General features: G+C 44.4%; 1 protein-coding gene across 1 annotated transcript in view; it reads left to right on the top strand.

The window, feature by feature from the left end:
* Positions 1 to 1,256, top strand: part of tbc1d22a (TBC1 domain family, member 22a) — a 127,984-nt gene extending 126,728 nt beyond the window's left edge. The window contains exon 16 of the transcript XR_004570816.1: positions 1,073 to 1,256. The gene's annotated coding sequence lies outside the window, so the exon portion shown is untranslated. The remainder of the gene's footprint in view (positions 1 to 1,072) is intronic.
* The last annotated feature ends 21,804 nt before the right edge of the window (positions 1,257 to 23,060 follow it).

Here is a 23,060-nt window from a genome sequence, read left to right as displayed (position 1 = left end):
TGTTGCTCTTACGAAGATTGAATTGAATTACGACTTCCACAGCTCCATACTGTTCTCCAGACTGACTTGGAATATAGTTTGCCATAAATGGGTACCATTTGCCGAGTGCTGGAATGGTACGCCGCTTGTGCTTCATCGCCGGTTAGCCTACTGTTCGCTAAAAGCACCTGCCGCTAGAAAGTAGTAAGCCACTGTCTAAATGTCACGAAAGCAACGTCCCTTGATGCATATTTCCACATAAATGATTTAGTTTGTTCCGTTTTAGTATGCAATATTTGGCAACATAGCGCCAAAAAAGTAATCTTATTACAGGGATGATGTTAGCACAGCCACTGAAGCCAGTCTGACTAATCAATGACAAAATTAAAAGCAAACAAACTAATAACTGTGTATATTATGTAAATGCATTACATGTTATATAAAACCGCAGGTTGCCGAACATTAACCGGGTCTATGTATGGCTGAATGAGAACTGACTGCATTAGCTGCTACCGGTGTATTTCACCAGCATCTTTTTCACATTGATCTTACCTGATGTGACAACCTGTTTAAGCCTGTGTGTTGATGACACGTGATAGCCAGTATAAAAACTACAGAAAGGCGGCTTGTGCTGGCATATGTCTGGTCATTAAAAGTCTATGTATGCCATAAACTGTTATTCTCAGTTTAATCTCGCCCCAGCATCCGAAGTAACCCTCTCACGTATGTGGTTTTCGGTTCTAGCCCAGCAGTTTTTGGGTTCAATACTTTTGGGAGTTTTCTGGTCCGAGAACCGGCACCGCTGCAGTTGAAACACAAAGAACTGGTTCGCAATTCGAAAAGGGTTAGCAGTAAGGCTTAAGAATGAATTTCTTCAATATGAGTCAAATGGAAGAGAAATGTGTCTGCGCATGCATTCCCCAACATTTCAAGCAGGCCTCAGCTGATGCACATCCAGCTAATTCTATCCTGTGCATTCACACATACAATGGTGTAACAAGTAAACACTTCCTGTCTGCTCCCTGTGGAGGAAATGGCAGCAGAAGCTTGGTTAATGAGACTTTCTTTTTCTCTGTGTGTGTGTGTGTTTCAGAGGACAGGAAGGAGAGAAGACAGGCTGCATTCACTTTCAAATGAGGGTACCTTTGTGTATGTGCAGGCAGCAGTAGCTCCCTCACTCTCGTTAGGCTGACTGATGTTCACACAGGCAGCCAATTACGGAGGGCCGGTCACCGAGGACTCCAGTCACTTCATGGGAAATTAAAAATACATTAAAACCAACAATGTGTGTGTGTGTGTGTGTGTGTGTGTGTGTGTGTGTGTGTGTGTGTGTGTGTGTGTGTGTGTGTGTGTGTGTGTGTGTGTGTGTGTGTGTGTGTGTGTGTGTGTGTGTGTGTGTGTGTGTGTGTGTGTGTGTGTGTGTGTGTGTGTGTGTGTGTGTGTGTGTGTGTGTGTGTGTGTGTGTGTGTGTGTGTGTGTGTGTGTGTGTGTGTGTGTGGAGAAGAGGTGCCAACAAAGAACCAGCTGGAGCACACTACGAAGTAAAAATGATATAGTGCAAATATTAGCAACATCTACTTTTCCTCACGGCCATTTTCCTCTCTAGTTGAAGCTTTTTATTTGTACGGTATGTCATGTTATAGCAGGAGCTGGTCTCCTACCAATGCCCTTCTAACACCTCAATGTACAGGCCTTTATAAAGCACCACTTGCCAGCGTGAGCCCTTGATGAAAAGGACTCACGCTGGCAAACTCCCTGGGATCACGGAGGCAGAAATGTGGAGGCAGGCTTCACATGCGTTTTCATGGAATTTTAAGACCCTGTCTGACATCAATTTCCTGATTCAATTTTTGGAGAAAAAGGAGCTGCACGACGGAGTTATTGTCACAATGAAGGATAACGCGCAGATTGAGGATGTCTCCGGAGAGGATTTGAGCTGCGCTGTGGGGGCGCTGGCAGCTGTGATGTAAATCAGTTTCAATTTCGAGTTTTTACCCAGGCAACGGAGGGGATGTTGGGAGGAGAATGAAAACATATTTCTGGCTTGAGTTGGTAGGAAATATATAGCGTACAGGAGCTGAATATGTGTGCTGTCAACGTAGTATCCACAGAAGTAAATTTAGAACTAGAGTGCCTTGCTGCTTTTAGTCTCACAGCAGGTCAAAACGCATATGTTTATAGTTTATTCAAGGATAAATCTGCCTTTTATTTAAAATGTAGAGAAAGACAGTAAATATATGTATCACAATGACATTGAAGCAAACTGCCAGCTGAGAATCGAACCTGCAAGCCAATGCTCGGGGCATTTACGCCCTATCATTCAGATGTTTTTGTGTGTGTACTTTAACAAGTAATTTAAGCATCTTTCTAGTTTGATGAATGAATAAGCTAAAATGTTAGGAGTTTCCAAAAGATGCTTAAATAGAGTGAATGAGCTCGTGAAAAGATAAAAAATAATCCTTGTTTTCTTTTTTACAGGCTTTTGGAGGGATTCAGACAGCCTTAGCCTATCAAGTACAATGTGTTGGAGCGATAGCCAATAGAAGCCTTAGTGTTACATAGTGATGTCATAATGTCTTAATCTGATGATTCACTATGGGACTCATATTTACCACTCTGTTTAATCTGCTGATTTTAATATGACTGGATTGTTGTCTGTAACTGTTGAATAATAGCATGTTTCTTTTCATTCTGTTATTGTTTGATCCTGTCATGTAGCTGAGGGGATGAATAAGAGCACACTGACCGTGATAATGTTTAACTAAAGAAGCGCAGCAGGCACAGCTAATCTCAGCTCAAAGATCACCATGGTCAGCATGCAGGTGTTTAGGTGTAGCTAACAAGCCGCTAAATGCTGCCGCTGACGTCTGATTTACAAGTCAGTCTCACATGTAAAGCCACCATCTGGAAATCATGCCAGGAAAACAACACGTTTACAGAACAGTGTGAAAGGGGTGAGTTGGAGTTCACTGCTCTCACTGGGGTTCAACGCCACAGGTCATAGATGGCTGGAACATTATAGAATAGAGTGGGAGGGATGAAACCCTCTTTAATGGTCACACATGCAGAGCACACAGCACACACAGTGACATTTGTTCTCTGTTTTTAACCCATCCTAGTACCAGGAGTCTAGTACTAGGAGCAGTTAGATGGTAAATAGATTTACTTAATTACTTGTTGGATTAAGACATGTTTTTGTTGGTATAATGCTAAAACTATAAATCATTTACGCAAAAATCAATATCACACCATGGAAAAATCTACAAATCATGTAAATCAATTAACAATTATCTGCCATATTGTTTGTATATATATATTATAATAAATTCATTTTTTTACAAATGAATGAAATTACCCAGGTAACAAAATATTATACTTAAATTATACTTTTTTAAGAATGTACTAAGTACACTTTTAGGAAAAATTTACTATTTCTGTCACATTCAAGTATACTAATTGCTACTTAAGCATTAGTTGAGTATACTTGAAGTGTAAATTGTGTGCTAAATTGGCACAACTTTATGTAAACTTTAAGTCAACTGAAGTACACCAGTTAAATCATGATTCGTGTGCATTCGAAACACACTTTAAGTACAATTGTATTATATCACCAGCGTGTTGGAAATATACTTAAAAGGGTATTCAGCTCAATTCATAGTAGTGTATAAGTGTGTTTTGTACAAACTTATTCAAGCACACCTGTTATATTTCAAATTAACTTCAAATGCATTTTCTGACTGTATTCAATACTTTTAAATTAAAAAGGATATATCCTTTTGCTCGAACTTCTCATAAAACATTATTTCCGTTGTATATATACGACTTACTCACTTCATTATTATGTTATTGTTTTATTAACATCATTGCCACTGTTGGTTGGATTTTGGTTGTTGTATGTTGTTAAATTATCTTTAATACTAAAGTATATTTAAAACTATTATTATTTGTATTATTGTTATTACCCTCATTACTAAAATAGTTAATTTTTATTTTACCAGTATAAGTCTTGAGATCAAAACTTATTTTACAAGGGAGTCCTGGCCCAAGAAAGCAACACAGTTACACCACACACACACACACACACACACACACACTCTCTCTCTCTCCAAGAAGTGTTACTAGTTTCATTGGCCCCCTTGGCTTCGTTATCATTCGTCTCTTTGTATATTCTCTTTTGACTGTTAGTGTCCCTGTACTTGTCTTAACTTGTCCTGTAATCCCTTTTCAAACAATATAAAAAGTTTCTTAATATGACTGGGACACTGACACTTTGCTACTGAAATGGTTCCCTCACCGGCTCCTAAAATGTGAGCAGTATCTCAATTGAAGGGCTATTTAAAGAATGCACTTAATCTGAACTCGCTACAAAAAAACTGATCTGTCCTTTAATTTCTTCCGTCATATTTTCACTTGCATTAAGGAGCTGAGAAGTAATACACTTTTGACATGGCATCTATTTTATCTTTAATAAAAAAGAGAGCCTCTCTGTCAGTAACTAAGATTCACACAGGAATATTTATACTTGACTTCACACAATTAGAGCATGACTTAAACTCAGGAGAATATATTTACTAGATAAGAAAGCTGAACTCTCCCAAAATTAACTTTGACTCTTTACTCATCACACTGAGCTGGATTCAACAGACTGAGCTCCCATCAGAACCACTGACAGCGTCTCTGTGACCGAGATCCACAAGGCTTTAAATGTCTGTCGCTCTGAATACATCTCCGCAGTGAGGCAGACATTAGCACTGCATGGAAAATATCATGCGAGTCATGTTTATCATAGAACTTGGTTTAATAACCTTAATAGTGACGGAGCAACATTACATACAGTTATCACAACATTACTTGAACCCCGTCTGTAGATCCCTACATCCGGTACGGTGTCTGCAGAAGGACAAAAGAGACCAAATGTGAATACTCTACATCCCCTTTCTTTAGCTCTTCCTACAGTAGTGAACAAAACTGTTATACTGAGAGCACATATGACAGAACATACAGAATGCTGCAAATGTACACATTATCAAACTATGTGTGCATTTAGTAACTGATGAACACAGAGGCTATCTCAAAGAATGAGTGTAGCAATTAACTCAGTAATTATTACTACAGTAACAAAGTAGATTACTAAAATAGAATACATTTGCACTGTGAAACAAAACTTTAAGCCTCAATATGGCATAACTGTGTGAACTAACAGTTTAGAGACATTGTTCTCAGTGGTATGCATATGCATACATGACAAAGCTTCAGTCTCTGTATTTGGGATTAGGCTTGATAGTACGGCCTGAGCGTGTCCTGTAGACACTCTCGGGAGTGTCTGACAGCAGTTTAGCTGTGGGAACATCAGCCCTCATGTGTTCACTGTTCAGTGATTCCTGTGTGTTACAATCTGTGAACTCAAGTCCTGTGTCCTGATGATCAGTGTCACTTGTGGAGGTATGTGACGGGACAGGCTCAGCTACAGGCAGAATGTGCCTACGATTCCTTCTGTACAGCTTCCCGTCTGAGTGGACGACGTATGACCGGGGTTCCTTGCAAATCTCTTGAATCATTCCAGTCCTGTTGTAACCTTGTGGGGATCCTAACAACCTGTCCTTCCATCAAAGGTTGTAGTGGTCGGCTTGACTTATCATAGCACTGTTTTTGATACAGCCTCTTGTTTAGAAGCTGGGCTTGTACCTCTTGTGGATGGCGCATGTCTGGCTCAAGCAGCTTCACCGAGACTGGGAGTGTTGTACGTGTTTGAATCGACATCAGTCTCTGTGCAGGAGATCCTAATTTTGCGTCACGTGGTACATTCCTGATGTTTAATAGGTTAAGAAAAACATCAGTTCCATCTCTATGAGATTTCTCCATGAGCTGCTTAGCACTGCGCACAGCCCGTTCAGCTAGCCCGTTGGACTTGCTCAGGGCTGCTGGTAATATGAGTGAAGTCCCACTGTGAAGCAAAGTCTTTAAAGCGCTGGCTAGTAAACTGCCTCCCATTGTCTGACATGAGGGTGTGAGGTGTTCCATGAACTGAGAAATGTCTTTTCAGCTTTGTAATGACTGTTGCTGCAGTGATATCACCAAGCATGTCTATCTCATACCAGCCTGAATATGAGTCCACTAGCACTAAGTATTGCTGATTGTGCCACTCAAAGATGTCAGTTGCTACAGTTGACCACGGCAGGCCTGGAACTGGATGCAGATGGAGTGGTTCTTTCTGCTGGTGTGGTTTTGTGCTGTTACACACTGAGCATGACTGTATTTCTGTGTGAATGTTGTCTGTCATAGTTGGCCAGAAAACAATGCCACGTGCTCTCCGCTTTGTAGCTTCTTCACCAGGATGTCCTCTGTGCCCATGCTGATATATTCTTTCTGTAGTGACAGAGGAATAACTGCTTTGTGACCCTTCATTATGACTCCATTTTCAACAATCAGTTCGTCTCTGAAAGGAAAATACGGTCTAATGGCATGTGGAAGATTATGCTGTTTAGCGGGCCAACCGTGTCTGATAGTGGTGCTGAGTGTTTGCAGTGTCATGTCTTCAGTGGTGTGCCTCTCTAACTCTTCTAAGCGAGAAGAAGATATGTAGTTAACAGTCATCACGTCGAAGTTGTCCTCTTCTTCAGCTTGCTGAACTGTGGAGCTGCGGGGAGCTCGCGACAAAGTGTCAGCCAGGAACATTTGCTTTCCGCATTTGTACACGAGTGATGTCGTACTTTTGTAGTCGTAGCATCATTCTTTGTAGTCTTGCAGGTGCTGTGTGTATGGGCTTTTTTAGTATGGTGACGAGGGGCTGGTGGTCTCAATAGTGACTGGTTTACCATAGATATAGTCATTGAATTTTGAACATGCAAAGACCACTACCAACAACTCTTTTTCGATTTGAGCATATCTGGTTTCTGTTTCAGTTAGCGTACACAAAGCATACGCTACAGGTTTTCCTTCCTGCAAACACGCTGCACCGAGTCCGTACTGTGAAGCGTCACAGGTAAGTGTCATTGGCTTGTCAACGTCATAGTATGGCAACACCGGTGGGCAAGACATGCGTTTCTTTAAATCTTCAAAAGCTTTCTGCTGCTGTTCATGCCATGTCCATACTGTGTCTTTATGTGTGAGCTGCCGTAGTGGAGCTGACAGCTGGCTGAAGTTTGGTATGAACTTTCCAAGGTAGTTGACCATCCCCAGAAATCTTTGTAAGGCTGGGACGTCTGCTGGCACTGGCATCTCACTAATAGCACTTGTTTTGGAAGGATCTGCTTTGAGTCCCTCACTGGTGAAAACATGGCCGACATAGCCGACTTGGCTTAGCCTGAACTTGCACTTGAGGGGGTTAAGCCTTAAGTTAACCTCCCTGACCCTGTTAAGCACTTTTCTCAGGTTGGCGTCATGCTCTGCAACATCTTTACCTGCAATAATGATATCATCAACGATGATTTCACAGGGGTATCCAGCGAAAATCTGTTCCATGGAGCGCTGGAACACCTCGCTGGCAGAATTGATTCCAAATGGCATTCTTAGAAATCTGTAACGACCAAAAGGGGAGCTGAAAGTGGTTAACATGGAAGACTTATGGTCGAGTGGAATCTGCCAAAAAGATCTCTTTGCATCTAATACAGAAAACATAGTTGCTTTTGACATGTGTGTGGCGACTTCTTCCACAGTACGCATAGGATGGTGTGGTCTTTTCAGAGCAGTGTTCAAGTCTCTTGGATTAATGCATATCCTGATTTCTTGTTTGTCCTTTTTGCTAGTGGCTACCATAGAGGACACCCAATCAGTGGGCTCTGAGACAGGAATGATGACGCCCAGTTCCTGCATCTTGTCGAGTTCAGCTTTGACTCTGTCTTTCATAGCCACAGGTATGCGATGTGCAGGACGAACGACTGGTTTTACATCTGGGTCGAGAGTCATGGAGTACGTCACAGGTAGCTTTCCAAGCTCATCAGAGAAGAGATCGCTGTATTCTGTTTGGATCTCAACTGAAAAATCATCGTCAGTGGGGCTTAATTGATGAACTGCTTCACTGAATGAAACTAGTCCCATCCGTCTGCACGCTCGTAGCCCAAGCAGTGGCAGGACATCCTCTTCTACAATGTAGAATGGCAGTGTGTGGACTTTTCCCACTAGGTGGCACTGCAGTCTGACTACGCCCGCAGTTTTGATTTTGCTACCACCATATGCAACAAGATTAGTGGATTTAAAACACGTCTGTATTTTTTCATCTCCTTTTATCACATTGAATGACATTTTTAACATAACATTGCACTTCGCACCAGTGTCTACTTTCATCTCAACTACATTGATGTGCACAGTGGCAAAAGCCTCATCATTTTGTTCTATCTGTGCATCAGTTGCACTTGCATCAACACTTACTTGCAGTGTTACGCCGTCAACATAGCATGTTTCATCTGTAGTTGTATCAGTGGCGGCGGGTCATTAGGGGCAGGTGGGGCACAGCCCCACCTAGTGTCAGAAGAAAGTATTACAAATAATGATTACAAAAAAATACTAAAAAATAAATAAAAAAACATATAAAATATGTTTAATAATCTGATTCGTCTGTACATTTCTGTTTTAGTCTGTGTTCTTCTAATTAGTGTCTAGAGTGCCGTTTTGAGCTGTTTAGAGCCATGTGGGACAAAACCCGATCCTGCCCCTCCCTCTCACAGTCTAAGTGAACGGTGATTGTAAAAACTACACTGCGCATGCTCAGAGTATTTTTCTATTTAATGTGTGTGGCAAAAAAATAATGACCGTAGGGGCATAGTGCTCCCATCCCCACCATACGTCATCTCACATAATTCAGAATTGATTGGCTGTAAGTACTCACGTGTGCAGTGCTGCGAAACGTCACGTGTAGTTTGAAGAGGAGACGAGAGAGCAGCATATAGCTAACATCACCAGCGATTAAAAGAAGTAAAAAACTGAAAGAAAATGAATGAAGTTGACCATTTACTGGAGCACACATTTGAGACACTTAGTCTCGGAGAGAAACTGGAGGTAAAGCGCCTCGGTGCCCACCATCCACCGGATTTCCAAATGGTCCAGACTGCGGGCAAAGTTAAACGTGGGTTTAACGCTGAGTGGTTTGCTAAAAAGTAATGGCTAACGGCGAGCATCCAGAAGAATTCCCTCTTTTGCTTTCCTTGCCTGCTTTTTGGTGAAGATCAAGGTACTTGGTCGAGGACAGGTTACAAGGACTTAAAGCATCTTTCGGAGAGGACAATGAAGCATGAGAGCAGCAACAGTCATTTGGAAAATGCCGTAAAATTGGGATTACTTGGAAGGGTGAATGTTGCAGCTCAGATTGACAGCGCCTACAGACGCGGCATTGATTCTCATAATAGGAAGGTGGAAGAAAACAGGTACGTGCTTGGTCGGATCATCACCTGTATTAAACTGTGTGGGAAATGTGAGACAGCACTGCGGGGCCACAACGAGTCGGCGGACTCTCTGAATCCAGGGATATTCAGGTCAATTTTCGAGACAATGTGTGAGGGCGATTCCAGGCTTCAACGGCACTACGAAGCTCAGCTTGTTTTCAAAGGGACATCAAGCACCATACAGAATGAACTCTTGGACTGCATGTATGATGTGTACAGGGAGGAAATAGCCAAGCAAGTGGACAACACATCATTTGTTGCCGTTCAGGCCGACGAGACAACCGATGTCTCCTGTAAATCGCAAATGGTGATTGTGCTGCGATACATTATGCCTGACCTCACAGTTACAGAGCGTTTTTTGGAGTTTGTGGAAGTAAAGGACACAACTGGTGTAGGTCTCTCTAACAGCATCAAGGCTGTTCTGGAACCCCTGAAGCTGAAAGAAAAGCTAATCGCTCAGACCTATGACGGGGCGGCCGTCATGAGCGGTAACGTGCAGACGGTGATGAAGGAGACGTACCCAAACGCTCAGTTTGTTCACTGCTACGCCTACCAACTGAACCTGACCCTGCAGCAACTGTGTTCAGCAAGGATGAGCATCCTGAAGGTGTTTTTTGCAGATCTAACTGCTTTTTCCACTTTTTTCTCCGGTGCTCCAAAACGTGTTGCAGCTCTTACAGAGGCAACACAGAGACGCATCCCACGGCCACCGGCTGTGAGATGGAACTTTAAAAGCAGAACTGTGAACGCGGTTTGGGAGACCCGAGATGCACTACTTCAGTGTATGAAGCATATACGCGCACAACCAGGATGGGATGCGGTCACCATAAGTGAGGCATACGGCCTCCTGTCAAAGAAACTGCGGGACCGAGCATTTATGCAGCTCCTGGAGTTTTTTTCGTTGCTTATGCCAGAAGTGGATGTTCTATACAACACTCTGCAAAAACGAAGCATCGATGCACCTGGGATCAACAGCGCGCTCTGCCGTTTCAAGGAAAATGTTCAGAAAATGAGGCAGAAAACTGATGCATTGGCCGCCACTGCTCATGATGGAACAGACAAGCCAGGCCGACGAGTCAGCAGCACAGCGCCGGTGAGGAAGGAGGCTTGTGACACAGTCATCTCACAGGTGGAACAGAGGTTCTCACAGAGTGACCATTTGATCGCTGCAAAGCTTGGTGACAGCTCATTCTTCCCACAGCATGTCCTGTCATTTCCTACACCTGAGCTTGACTGCGCCGTGAAACTGTGGCCTGCGTTGGGAAACAAGGAGAAGTTGAAGTCTGAGCTGACCACGCTCTACCGCCACAGTGAGCTTCACACTGGAAACACTGCCCTGTCTCTGTTGAAATCCATTCACGAGAACAACTTGGAGGAAACGTTTGCTGAGACTGTTATTTTGGTCAAAATAATAGTGACAACTCCGATGACGACATCCGAGTCAGAGAGGAACTTTTCCACCCTCAAAAGGATAAAGACTTTCACTCGCAACACCATGGGACAGCCGCGACTTAACGCATTGGCCATGCTTTCAATTGAAAGCCAGTTGATCCAGCAACTACAGGACTTCATCCCCAAAGTGATAGACACATTCTGTCAGAGGAAGGACCGCCGTGCCGCTTTTCTTTTCAAGTGAGCCTTCAGCTTTGGTAAGTTCATTTATGTCATATATTTTGTTGATCTTCTGTGTTTTGCCTCTGCTGGATCGATTGATATTGTGACCTTGATGATGAGTGTCTGTGTTTTCCTTATATTTACAGTCTATGGTGTTTTAATGCTAAAGCATTACGGTTGTTGTTATTGTTAAGAATTACTTTGTGATGGTGACCTTTACTCCATGTATGAAGGTGCATTACTATGACATCCCCACGCTGTGTACGTAAATGTATGCGCTCACAGTGTTGCTCCTGTGGTCTTCAGTATGTAATTTGACTCTCTCTCTCCTCCCCTCCTCTCTCTGTCCTCCCTCTCTCTGTCCCCCCTCTCTCTCTCTCTCTCTCCCCCGACCTCTTTCTGCCCCCCCAGTTTTGTACACCTAGAAACGCCACTGGTTGTATCAGCTTGATCAGGTTCTAGTTGATGAACTATCCTCCTGGGCCCTTGCTTGTTGTATGGACTTGCAACTCTTCTTGAAATGATTCCACTTTTTGCAGGTATGACACTGTTGACCATTTGCTGGACAGTTAAATTGTCATTACTGATACCACAGACCAGTCTATCTCTGATTAGTTCTTCATAGAGATTCCCAAATGTGCAGCTCTTTGCCTTGATCCTTAAAGCACTGACATACGATTCAATTGACTCACCAACTTTTTGATTCCTTGTATTGAACTTGTGTCTTTCCATAGTGACATTTGTTTGAGGGTTACACATCTCCCTACATTTTATTTTCAGACACTCCGGGTCTTCTTTAGACTCGGCATGAGTGATGATGGGCGCATCCTCGCCAGGACCCCTCACTTCAGCCGCATAGACGAAAGACCTCTCGCGCTCGATGGCCTCTGGTCCCGCTATATTGAGGAGAATGCTCGTGTGCGTGCTGGCTTGTCATAGTGTGCCGCCGCGATGAAAAGACGAGTGGGTAGGGTCTCCGGAATCCTTCCGCCATGTTAGCTTAGCTGCATGCGTCGTGGTGGAGCAGGCTTAGTTGTCCTCGCAAACGTCAACCTGGCGTGAAAAATCCGTTTTGTTGCGTGAACACTGTCATCATACAATTATTATCATTAAAGGAACTGTGGATAAATTGAAACATTGACTTTTTGTCTCTTTTTAATAATGTTGTGTCCATTTGCAGTTGTTTTGTTCTTCGTTTTGTGTCAGTTTTTCTCTTTTGGTGAGCATTTCTGGTAATATTTCTTTGCATTTCTTTGTGTCTCTACAAGTGACACATCCAATCGTCCAGTGTTTCTGATAAGCCACCCAACTCAAGGATCTACTACTCCAACCAAGCCTGGATTGTAGGCCTATTACATTTGTGTAGTGTTAGTGTATTCTAGAACCCCGAAGGCAGGAGAGACTGAAAAGAGTCAAGGGAAGCTTATAAAAGTTAACAGCATTTAATTACACAAAAGATGCGGTGGTGTACAAAATGAAATGTGCGAGTGGAGGCGCTCTCCTCATCCGCCCGGTCAGCAGGTAGAAGAGGTAAATTCTTGGCTTGCTCTTCCTGTTGTCATCGGAGGTCTTCTCCTATTGGCCGGCGTCGTTGGGGGCGGGTCCAATGCAATTTCTGCCTTTTTCTGTTGTTAAATTATATCATTCTGGTGTCTGTGGTTATTTAAACATTACCTAATAAACGTTATTCAGCGGTAATAAATGAGTGCTAAACCCAGTGTGCTCAGTGTACAACATCACATGTAATTTCACCTTTAATTCACGGTTTGAAAATGCAGCATTTCACCACATGCTAATCGGAAGTGAATAATTTTCAGAATAAAAGTATTAAGTTAATAGTTAGTGAACTTACGGTTTTTCAGAATAAAACTGATTTAAATTAAATAGTGTATTTAATTCAAATTACGCCATACCAACATTGATTTTAATTTCTAACAATCCCTCCTTACATACCCTTTAAGGTATGTAAATAATATTGAAATCAATTAGTTCTTCATCCGAACATTGCATGGTACATAACTCATAAAAGTAAAAAAAATACAAATAAGAATACATATTCATCATAAATATGAAGTTTTTCATTTGTGCATAACTTCTAGCTTAAACCTTTAATGTCACTTTGTAAAATAGCAGCAATTAGCTTGGTATGGAAAACGTCTAACTTCCTCCTTTCACATCATAAATAATCTTCTTACTGTATCTGGTGTAAAGGCACTTGTTTTTTTACAAAGTATAAGAAGGATTAAACTATCTGAAAATAGCTAAATATGACTCTTTATTTACTTTTACTGTGTCTCTGGTGTAATTTATGAATCTCTGCTGGTTCTAGATATAGTTCTCCCCATCCACATTCTTGTTGGTTGTGGGACATCCATCCATCCATCTTCTCCCGCTTATCCGTGGTCGGGTCGCGGGGGTAGCAGTTCCAGCAGAGAGCCCCAAACTTTATTTTCCCTGGCGACATCAACCAGCTCTGACTGGGGGATCCCAAGGCGCTCCCAGGCCAGCGAAGAGATATAATCCCTCCACCTGGTCCTAGGTCTACCCCTTGGTCTCTTCCCAGCTGGACGTGCCTGGAACACCTCCCTAGGGAGGCGCCCAGGTGGCATCCTAACTAGGTGCCCGAACCACCTCAACTGGCTCCTTTCGACGCGAAGGAGGAGCGGCTCAACTCCGAGTCCCTCCCTGATGACCGAACTTCTCACCTTATCCCTAAGGGAGACACCAGCCACCCTGCGGAGAAAACCCATCTCGGCCGCTTGTATCCGCGATCTCGTTCTTTCGGTCATGACCCATCCTTCATGACCATAGGTGAGGGTAGGAACGAAAATGGCCCGGTAGACAGAGAGCTTTGCCTTCTGGCTCAGCTCCCTTTTCGTCATCCTCGCTCGGATCAGTCATTAGCCCGCATGGTTTTTCTTACCACTGCTACGCTGACGACACCCAATTAATTCTGTCCTTTCCCCGCTCAGAGACCCAGGTCGTCGCAGGCATCTCTGCTTGTCTAGCTGACATCTCTCAGTGGATGTCTGCTCACCACCTCAAGCTCAACCTTGACAAGACTGAGCTGCTCTTCCTCCCGGGAAAAGATTGTCCAACTCTTGACCTGACAATCAATATCGGCACCTCAGTTGTTTCCCCGACTCAGACTGCAAGGAATCTGGGTGTGACCCTAGATAACAACCTGTGCTTCACTGCAAACATCGCTGCTACAACCCGCTGCTGCAGATACACGCTTTACAACATCAGGAAGATACGTCCCCAGCTGACTCAGAAAGCGACTCAGGTTCTGGTCCAGGCTCTCGTCATCTCACGCCTAGACTACTGCAACTCCCTCCTGGCTGGTCTACCTGCATGTGCCATCCGACCTCTGCAGCTCATCCAGAATGCAGCGGCTCGTCTGGTCTTCAACCTTCCTAAATTCTCCCACACCACTCCGCTCCTCCGCTCCCTTCACTGGCTTCCGGTAACTGCTAGAATCCACTTCAAGACACTGGTACTTGCTTACCGTGCTGCGAATGGATCTGGCCCTTCCTACATCCAGGACATGGTTAAACCGTACACCCCAGCGCGTGCACTACGCTCTGCATCAGCCAAACGACTCGTTGCGCCCTCGCTGCGAGGGGGACCCAAGTTCCCATCGGCGAAAACACGTGGGTTTGCTATCCTGGCTCCAAGATGGTGGAATGAGCTCCCCATTGACATCAGGACGGCAGATAGCTTGCTCATCTTCCGGCGCAAACTGAAAACTCATCTCTTTCGACTCCACTTCGAGCGTTAGAACGATTAACGAAGCACTTTTATACCAATAAAGGACTGGATTACCTAAAGCCAGTTGAGTAGCACTTGAAATGTTTGGCTCTATGAAACCTGATATACTTATATGATTCTGTTTTCTTCAAGGTTGTGTCTTCCTGGTCGAATGTACTTATTGTAAGTCGCTTTGGACAAAAGCGTCAGCTAAATGCAATGTAATGTAATGTCACAACGGTGCGGTAAAGCGACTGCAGTACCGCTCCGATTCTCCGGCCCATCTCACGCTCCATTGTTCCCTCACTCGAGAACAAGACCCCGAGATACTTGAACTCCTTCACTTGGGGTAAGGACTCATTCTCTACTTGAAGTGGACAGTCCATCGGTTTCCTGCTGAGAACCATGGCCTCAGATTTGGAGGTGCTGATCCTCATCCCAGCCGCTTCACACTCGGTTGCGAACTGATCCAGTGAGTGCTGAAGGTCGCAGACCGATGAAGCCATTAGAACCACATCATCTGCAAAAAGCAGTGGTGCAATCCTTAGTCCACCGAACTGCAGACCCCCTCCCCCACGACTACGCCTCGAAATCCGATCCATGTATATTACAAACAGGATTGGTGACAAAGCGCAGCCCTGGCGGAGGCCAACCCTCACCGGAAATGTGTCCGACTTACTGCCGAGGACCCGGACACAGCTCTCGCTTTGGGAGTACAGAGGCCCTGAGTAGAGACCCCCTCACCCCATACTCCCGCAGCACCTCCCACAGTAACTCCCTGGGAACTCGGTCATACGCCTTCTTCAAGTCTACAAAACACATGTAGACCGGATAAGCGTACTCCCAGGCCCCATCCAGGATCCTTGCGAGAGTAAAAAGCTGATCCGTCGTTCCACAACCAGGACGGAATCCGCATTGTTCCTCCTCAATCTGAGGTTCGACAATCGGCCTGACCCTCCTTTCGAGTACCTTAGAGTAAACTTTCCCGGGGAGGCTGAGTAGTGTGATGCCTCTGTAATTGGCACACACCCTCTGATCCCCCTTTTTAAAAAGGGGAACCACCACCCCGGTCTGCCACTCCTTCGGTACTGTTTCCGACTTCCACGCAACGTTGATGAGACGTGTCAACCATGACAGTCCCTCAACACCCAGAGCCTTCAGTATTTCCGGGTGGATCTCATCCACCCCCGGGGCTTTGCCACTGTGGAGTTGTTTGACGACCTCAGTGACCTCCCCCCGGGAGATTGGTGTTGATCCCCCGTCATACTCCAGCTCTGCCTCTAACATAGAGGGCGGAGTTGTCGGGTTCAGGAGTTCCTCAAAGTGTTCCTTCCAACACCCTAACACTCCATCAGTTGAGGTCAACAACGTCCCATCCTTACTGTACACAGCTTGGATGGTTCCCTGCTTCCCCCTCCTGAGGTGTCGGACAGTTTTCCAGAACAACTTTGGTGCCGCCCGAAAGTCCTTCTCCATGTCTTCTCCGAACTTCTCCCACACCCGCTGCTTTGCCTCGGCCACGGATGAGGCTGCTGCCCTTCGGGCCTGTCGGTACCTTGCAACTGCCTCGGGAGTCCCCCGGGATAACAAATCCCTGAAGGCCTCCTTCTTCAGTCGGACGGCTTCCCTGACCACCGGTGTCCACCAGGAGGTTCGAGGGTTACCGCCCCTTGAGGCACCTAGGACCTTGAGACCACAGCTCCCCGCCGCGGTTTCGGCAATAGAGGGTTTGAACACCGACCACTCTGGTTCAATGTCCCCAACCTCCACAGGAATGCCCGAAAAGCTCCGCCGGAGGTGTGAGTTGAAGGCCTCCTGAACTTGGGCCTCCTCCAGACGTTCCCAGTTCACCCGAACTACACGTTTGGGCTTACCAGGTCTATCCAGAGGCTTCCCCCGCCACTCGACCCAACTCACCACCAGATGGTGATCAGTTGACAACTCCGCCCCTCTCTTTACCCGAGTGTCCAAAACATACGGCCTCAGGTCCGATGATACGATAACGAAATCGATCATGGACCTTCTGCCTAGGGTGCTCTGGTACCACGTACACTTATGAGCATCCTTATGTTCGAACATGGTGTTTGTTATGGCCAATCCATGACTAGCACAGAAGTCCAGTAACAAAGCACCACTCCGGTTCAGATCAGGGGGGCCGTTCCTCCCAATCACGCCCCTCCAAGTGTCTCCATCATTGCCCACATGTGCGTTGAAGTCTCCCAGCAAGATTAAAGAGTCCCCTTCAGGAGCCCCATACAGGACTCTTTCCAGGGTCTCCAAGAAGGCTGTATACTCTGAACTGCTGTTGGGTGCATAAGCACACACAACAGTCAGAGTTTTCCCCCCATAACCCGCAGGCGTAGGGAGGCGACCCTCTCGTCCACTGGGGTAAACTCCAACAACGAAGCACCTAACCGGGGACTTGTGAGTATCCCCACACCCGCCCGGCGCCTCACACCTTGAGCAACTCCGGAGAAGAATAGAGTCCAACCCCTATCCAGAAGTAAGGTTCCAGAGCCGACGCTGTGCGTAGAGGTGAGCCCAACCAGATCCAACTGGTAACGCTCCACCTCCCGCACAAGCTCCGGCTCCTTCCCCCCCAGAGGTGACGTTCCACGTCCCCAAAGCCAGCTTCTGTCGCCCGGGTCTGGTCCGTCGAGACCCTCCGCTTTCACTGCCACCCTTCTGGCAGCGCACCCGACCCCATCGATGTTTCCCGTAGGTGGTGGGCCCGCGGGACGGAGAAGCGGAGGTGTTGCCCACGTTGCCTTTTCCGGCTGGGCCCGGCTGGGCTCCGTGGCAAGCCCGGCCACCAGACGCTCGCCGACGAGTCCTCCTTCTGGGCCTGGCTCCAGAAGGGGACCCCGGGCTTCCTCCGGGCCGGGTATCCTCACTTCTTGTGTCGTCTTTCATGAGGTCTTTTGAACCAATCTTAGTCTGGCCCCTTGCCTGAGACCAATTTGCCATGGGAGACCCTACCAGGAACACAAGGTTCCAGACAACACAGCCCCCAGGTTCATCAGGGCACACAAACCTCTCTACCACGGTAAGGTGCTGGTTCCCCAGAGAGGGGGTTGTCGGACAGAGGAATAATAATTCAGAACCTGCTGATATTTGAATCTTACTACTGGGCATATGTTACAAACAAAAAACATCTTCATGGTGAACTAAATAAAAACCTTGTAATCTTTCTCAAATCTAAATATGAACTATTCCTGTTTGTGGTAAAGACACACACTAACGTTATGTAATACAATTTCATTATGGATTCAAAAACAACTAAAGTCATGATGCTGTCAGAGTGAATGATTTCCTGAGTGTATCTGTCCTGTAAGGTACGTCATTCTCTGCTTAGATCGTGTGCAGAAATCCCATCGATTGCACCTGGCAATACGGCTTCTACCTGTCTATTATTAAGCTGAAAAATGAATACAGAATTCCAACATACTGTCATCAAATGTCTTTCCATTATGAATTTAAATTAAATGTATATCCCCATAATGAACTAAACAATAAAGTCTACGGCTTTTACTTCTAATTCTTTACCAGGCTAGTTACAATATGTTGTCTAAATTAAATTCGGTCTCATTACATTACTATGTTTTAGCTTAACTTAACTGTAATATGTTCTTTCTACATTTCAAACCTCAGTTACTCTAATGTCTGTTAAAATATTACAAAATGGTTTAATTATCACAGGTCAACTTCTTCGGTATTCTATTCTGGAATTACATCTCTCACAGTAGCCCCTTGGCCACTGCTTCTGTGTTACCTGTTATAATTCAATCAATATTTAGAAACATGTCAGCATTCATCAAACAGTATCTTATCCCCAGATATGGAGCAGGTTAATTATAAAACTATCATTCAATGCTCAGTTTGAACATCTGGGTTGGGGCGGAAGGTTTCTGTCAATCCTTAAAAGAAAAATTTAAATTGTGAATTTTACAGCCATGTTGACATTATACATTATACACACTCCCCCCTTTTTACACATGAACTCATGTGTAACAAAACCCTGTAATGGGGAGGGGGGAAAAAAACTGTCAGGTAAATATTGGTTAGGGACATAACGAACATTATTTACAATTTTACATCCATTATCATTATTTCCACAGTAAACACTTCAGTGAAAAGAAGTGTTTCTCTCCGTCCTTCAGATTTTAGTTTGAGTTTTACATTTGCAACACGCCAACTCCTGTGAGAGTAAAATATCAAGTAGATTAGAAACGGGTCACATGTCTTTTGGCCATGTCGTGCTCTGCAGAGTCTTTTCAGAGGTATTTCAGCATAGGCGGGTACCCTTTATCTACAAAAATATATCATTTGCGGAGCACCATTCCTTATTCATTCACGTTTTCAACTATGATTTTCAAGATGGTTCTAACTTTTCATTGGGACTTCTGCCTCCCACCTTTCCTGAAATTTGGTACAAAACTCACTTTCTTAGAGTACTACTACTACTGCAATTCATTTACACCTAATTAGTATTAAAATGTCTAATGATCTATTTCAGAAACTTGTGTACATAACTATTATCTTGAGTCAAAACATTACTAGGATCTGTGTAGCTCTGCATTTCATAGCTCATTATACTCATTTATCTTTAATTCTGGTCTACTTAAAAAACAATGTTAAACTCTTTAGCAGTGTGTGGAACCTTGGGTGTCCGAACATGCAACAATTACTCCCTCCTTTATCAAGGATTTAAAACAGAAGTCATTTTATATTTCCATCTTAAAGCCCTCCTATGGTAATAACTATGCTACAATGGTGAAATCAATACTTTAGATTGGAATTGTATATGTGGCTTGGCACCAGCTCTCCCTTTAACCTTATCCATACAAATAAAGATTTGTCCTATAGAGTGGTTCCTAAAACTATCCTTTTAATGGTGATCAATATTGTAACAAATTAGATCACTACTTTATTCACACGTGAATAAAAATCTCTTAAAGAATGATTTGTTAACATGATGAAAAGATTGAAGAATATGGTTATACTCTGTCATGTCTCCCCCTTTATCCCTCAGTGTGTTTTAGGATGATTCTCATTTTACTTTAATAGTTTCCTCTTTACTGCTATTTTTAATTTACCAATTGATTAATTCATGGTTAATAAATCTTTCTGTCTTTACGTATTTATGAAGTTAATTCAAGTTATTTAAATGTGCGTTTTGTGAATAAGTGTGTTTATGTGTAAACTCACTCATTCCCCTTTTCTCCTCCCCTGGTTTTCTCAAGCCGTGACCCCGGCCTCCTCACTTCTAATCGACCAACTCCTCTGATGCTGTCTTCTCTTCAGTCCATCAGCTGTTGAATCCATCCGCTGTAACCCTTTGAGGCAGCCCTTGGCCCAGTCACATCTGCAGCCCCCATCATGCCACTGTTGTTGCACTGCTTTGCACTTCATCTCCTCCTTTACAGTCTCTCTGCTGTTTTTATGGAGGGCGGATTCTGCTCTCATGTCCCACACTCTGCTCTTGTGCCAAATCTCGTGGCTCAGCTTGGAACTTCATGCCCTGTCTGAGGGGCTGATGAGAGTAGCTCTCTGTATGTCAGCATGCTGTTTGGTTCTGGATGCCACAGGTGGAGATAGTTCTGGCTGCAGTCTTGTTGTTGTTGTTGTTTCAGCTCTGGTTCTCTGTCTGTTCGATGGAGAAGGAGGAGTCTCCTGTTGGGTTAGGTCTTTTGTCTGCTTGGAGGGTCGGGATCGTAGCCTTTCTAACTCAGAGGGGGAGTCCAGGTCTCGGGACGCATTACCTATAAGAAGTCTAGCACACTGAGGTTAAATAAATCCAACCCTTTCAACTCTGTCTCTTTCTAATCATACTATCTGTCTTAGTTGTTAAATGCCATCTAAACAACATAATTAATGTATACTAATGATACTCTAAAAATGGTTTCATCCATTGCTACATATTTACCCAACACAACTCTGAAATACTTACATGTTTCCAGCATCACATATTCCACACACTACGAAAGAACATCTCCATATTTTCTCCAACATTTTAAATCCCACTGTTACTTAGAACAATAGTAAACCTGCAGAGCACACCAATCGGATCACAGTAATGACATTTGAATCAAGTGTAGGCCTATGTCTACTTTCCACCATACTTATTACTTTTGCTGAACATTTATTTATATTGTCTAAATTCCTTGTCTATGATGTGCAAACAGTTCGAGTGTAAAATGTGTTTTTCTCAATGTATTTACACTACAGATTCTTGAGTTTACTCATCTCCTGGTGCTGTCGTTGTAAAAAATGTTCAATTCCTTATTGTTTTTTGTACCAGTTTTCCAAAATCAGTTCTAACTGCCGTGCCGTTTCTGGAAAGGTGGCGGTACGGCTACACAATGTGTAAGAAGGTGCCAACATGTTCCTTTTTTAACTTTGATCCGGAGCGCATCTGCAGTGCGTTCTACAACTTCCCATGGTCCACTCCATACAGGTTGCAACAAGTTCATCTTGTGGATTTTTACATTTACCCAATCACCTGATCCAACAGAAATATTTGTCATGGCCCTGGCATATGCTTCCGCCTCAATATTTCTAATATCTAACACTGGTTCTCCTCTGTATTGTGAGGTGCTACCTTGTGGTGGATATTGCTGAGTGGGGCAATCTCTGGCCAGATGTCTACAATCTCCACATATGAAGCAGCCATCATCCCTTCTTCATCTTGATCGTTGCTTTCCTCTCCATTGTCCCTTTTGTTGATGCTGTATGGGAGTGTATACCTGTGCTTGCGGCTGTACTTGGGTAGGAAGATACACAGGTGTTTGCTGTTGAAGATACTGTGGTGCTTGTGGCTGTACTTGCGTAGGAAGATACACAGGTGTTTGCTGTTGAAGATACTGTGGTGCTTGTGGCTGTACTTGCGTAGGAAGATACACAGGTGTTTGCTGTTGAAGATACTGTGGTGCTTGTGGCTGTACTTGCGTAGGAAGATACACAGGTGTTTGCTGTTGAAGATACTGTGGTGCTTGTGGCTGTACTTGCGTAAGAAGATACACAGGTGTCTGCTGAACCTGGTTTTGTGGACATACACTTCCTCCTCCGCATTGTTGAACTGTTGGAGGTGTCCGGCCTGCCTTCTCTGCTAGTATGGCCATCTGCTTTGTCGATTTCTTGTTTTTATTAGCTTTGGCATCTTTCTCAGCTACTTGTATCTTCAAAAGTCTTAGTTTTAGTGTTTTAATTTCTTCATCATTTTCCCCCTTTGTTGCCTGGTATTTCATATCGTGGTGAATGAGATGTAGTCTCCATTCTTCAATGGGTTTAGCGTCTAATCCCACCACGTCTCCCAGGCCTGCCTGCACTGATCGGGGAAGGGCTTTAATGACAGCGTTCTTCCACAACATTACAACAGCCGGAGAAACGTCATGTCGTTCTCCAGTGTAGTCCTCCCACACATCTCTTCAAGAAGGCATGCATTTCTTCCCCCGGTTCTTTTCTCAGGCTGTTGAGGGCATGTAAACTGCGTGTTGTCAGGTAGATGTGACGAATAGCAGCCCAATAATTCGACCTGATATTGTTGAATGAAGTTTCATCTGGGTCGTGCGTGCAATTGACCTCGGAATCTACTGCTCTTGCCTCTAGTCTTCCTTCTATCCGTCCAAGCAGGGCCCTCATGTCTCCCAAGCACAGGTGGTCTTGGACAGTGTACTTCTCCAGATCAGTAACCCACTTCTGACCTCCTTTCGTGAGTGGAGGTAGCTTTGACACTAATGCTTCCATGTCCCTGTGAGTCCATGATTGGTATTGAAATCCTCCTCTTCCAACCGCTATCAATGGCATGGAGGTATGTGCACCGGTCTTGGTTCTTTTAGTTGTCTTGGTTCTTCTAGTTCTGGGGCATGTCCCAGGGTAATGTTGCTCGTTTTCGTCGCTACTATTATTCTCAGGAGGAGATGCAAAACTGCGTTGTTGCTGTGACTGTTCATGGTATGGGGAGTGTCTACTGGTTTCAGACTGTGTACCGCTGTCGTCATCTTCATCTCCCCGTCCATTGGAATAGTCAGGAGAGTAGTTTGTTCGGCGTTTTCTTTGAGTTCTTCGTTCTTCTTGTTCTCTCCTTTGTCTATCTGCCATCATATATCTTCTTGTCGTCTTTCCTCCAGAAGTTGTTGGTATTTATCTTCCTCCCTTTGTCTTTCTGCAATTATGTCATTATGGGCTTCAACTGCCTTCCGTCTTTCTTCAATAATGTCATTATGGGCTTCATCTGCCTTTCGCCTCTCTTCCATTCCTCTGAGTTCTGCTTCAATTCCTCTGATGAGTTCGGCTTCAATTCTTCTGTTGAGCTCCTCGTCAAGTTCTTCCTGTCTTCTG

This window comes from Gymnodraco acuticeps, unplaced genomic scaffold, assembly GCF_902827175.1.
Source record: "Gymnodraco acuticeps unplaced genomic scaffold, fGymAcu1.1, whole genome shotgun sequence".
Taxonomy (NCBI): Eukaryota; Metazoa; Chordata; class Actinopteri; order Perciformes; family Bathydraconidae; genus Gymnodraco; species Gymnodraco acuticeps.
Note: the sequence above shows the minus strand (reverse complement) of the source record. Positions and strands in the feature narration are given on the sequence as shown.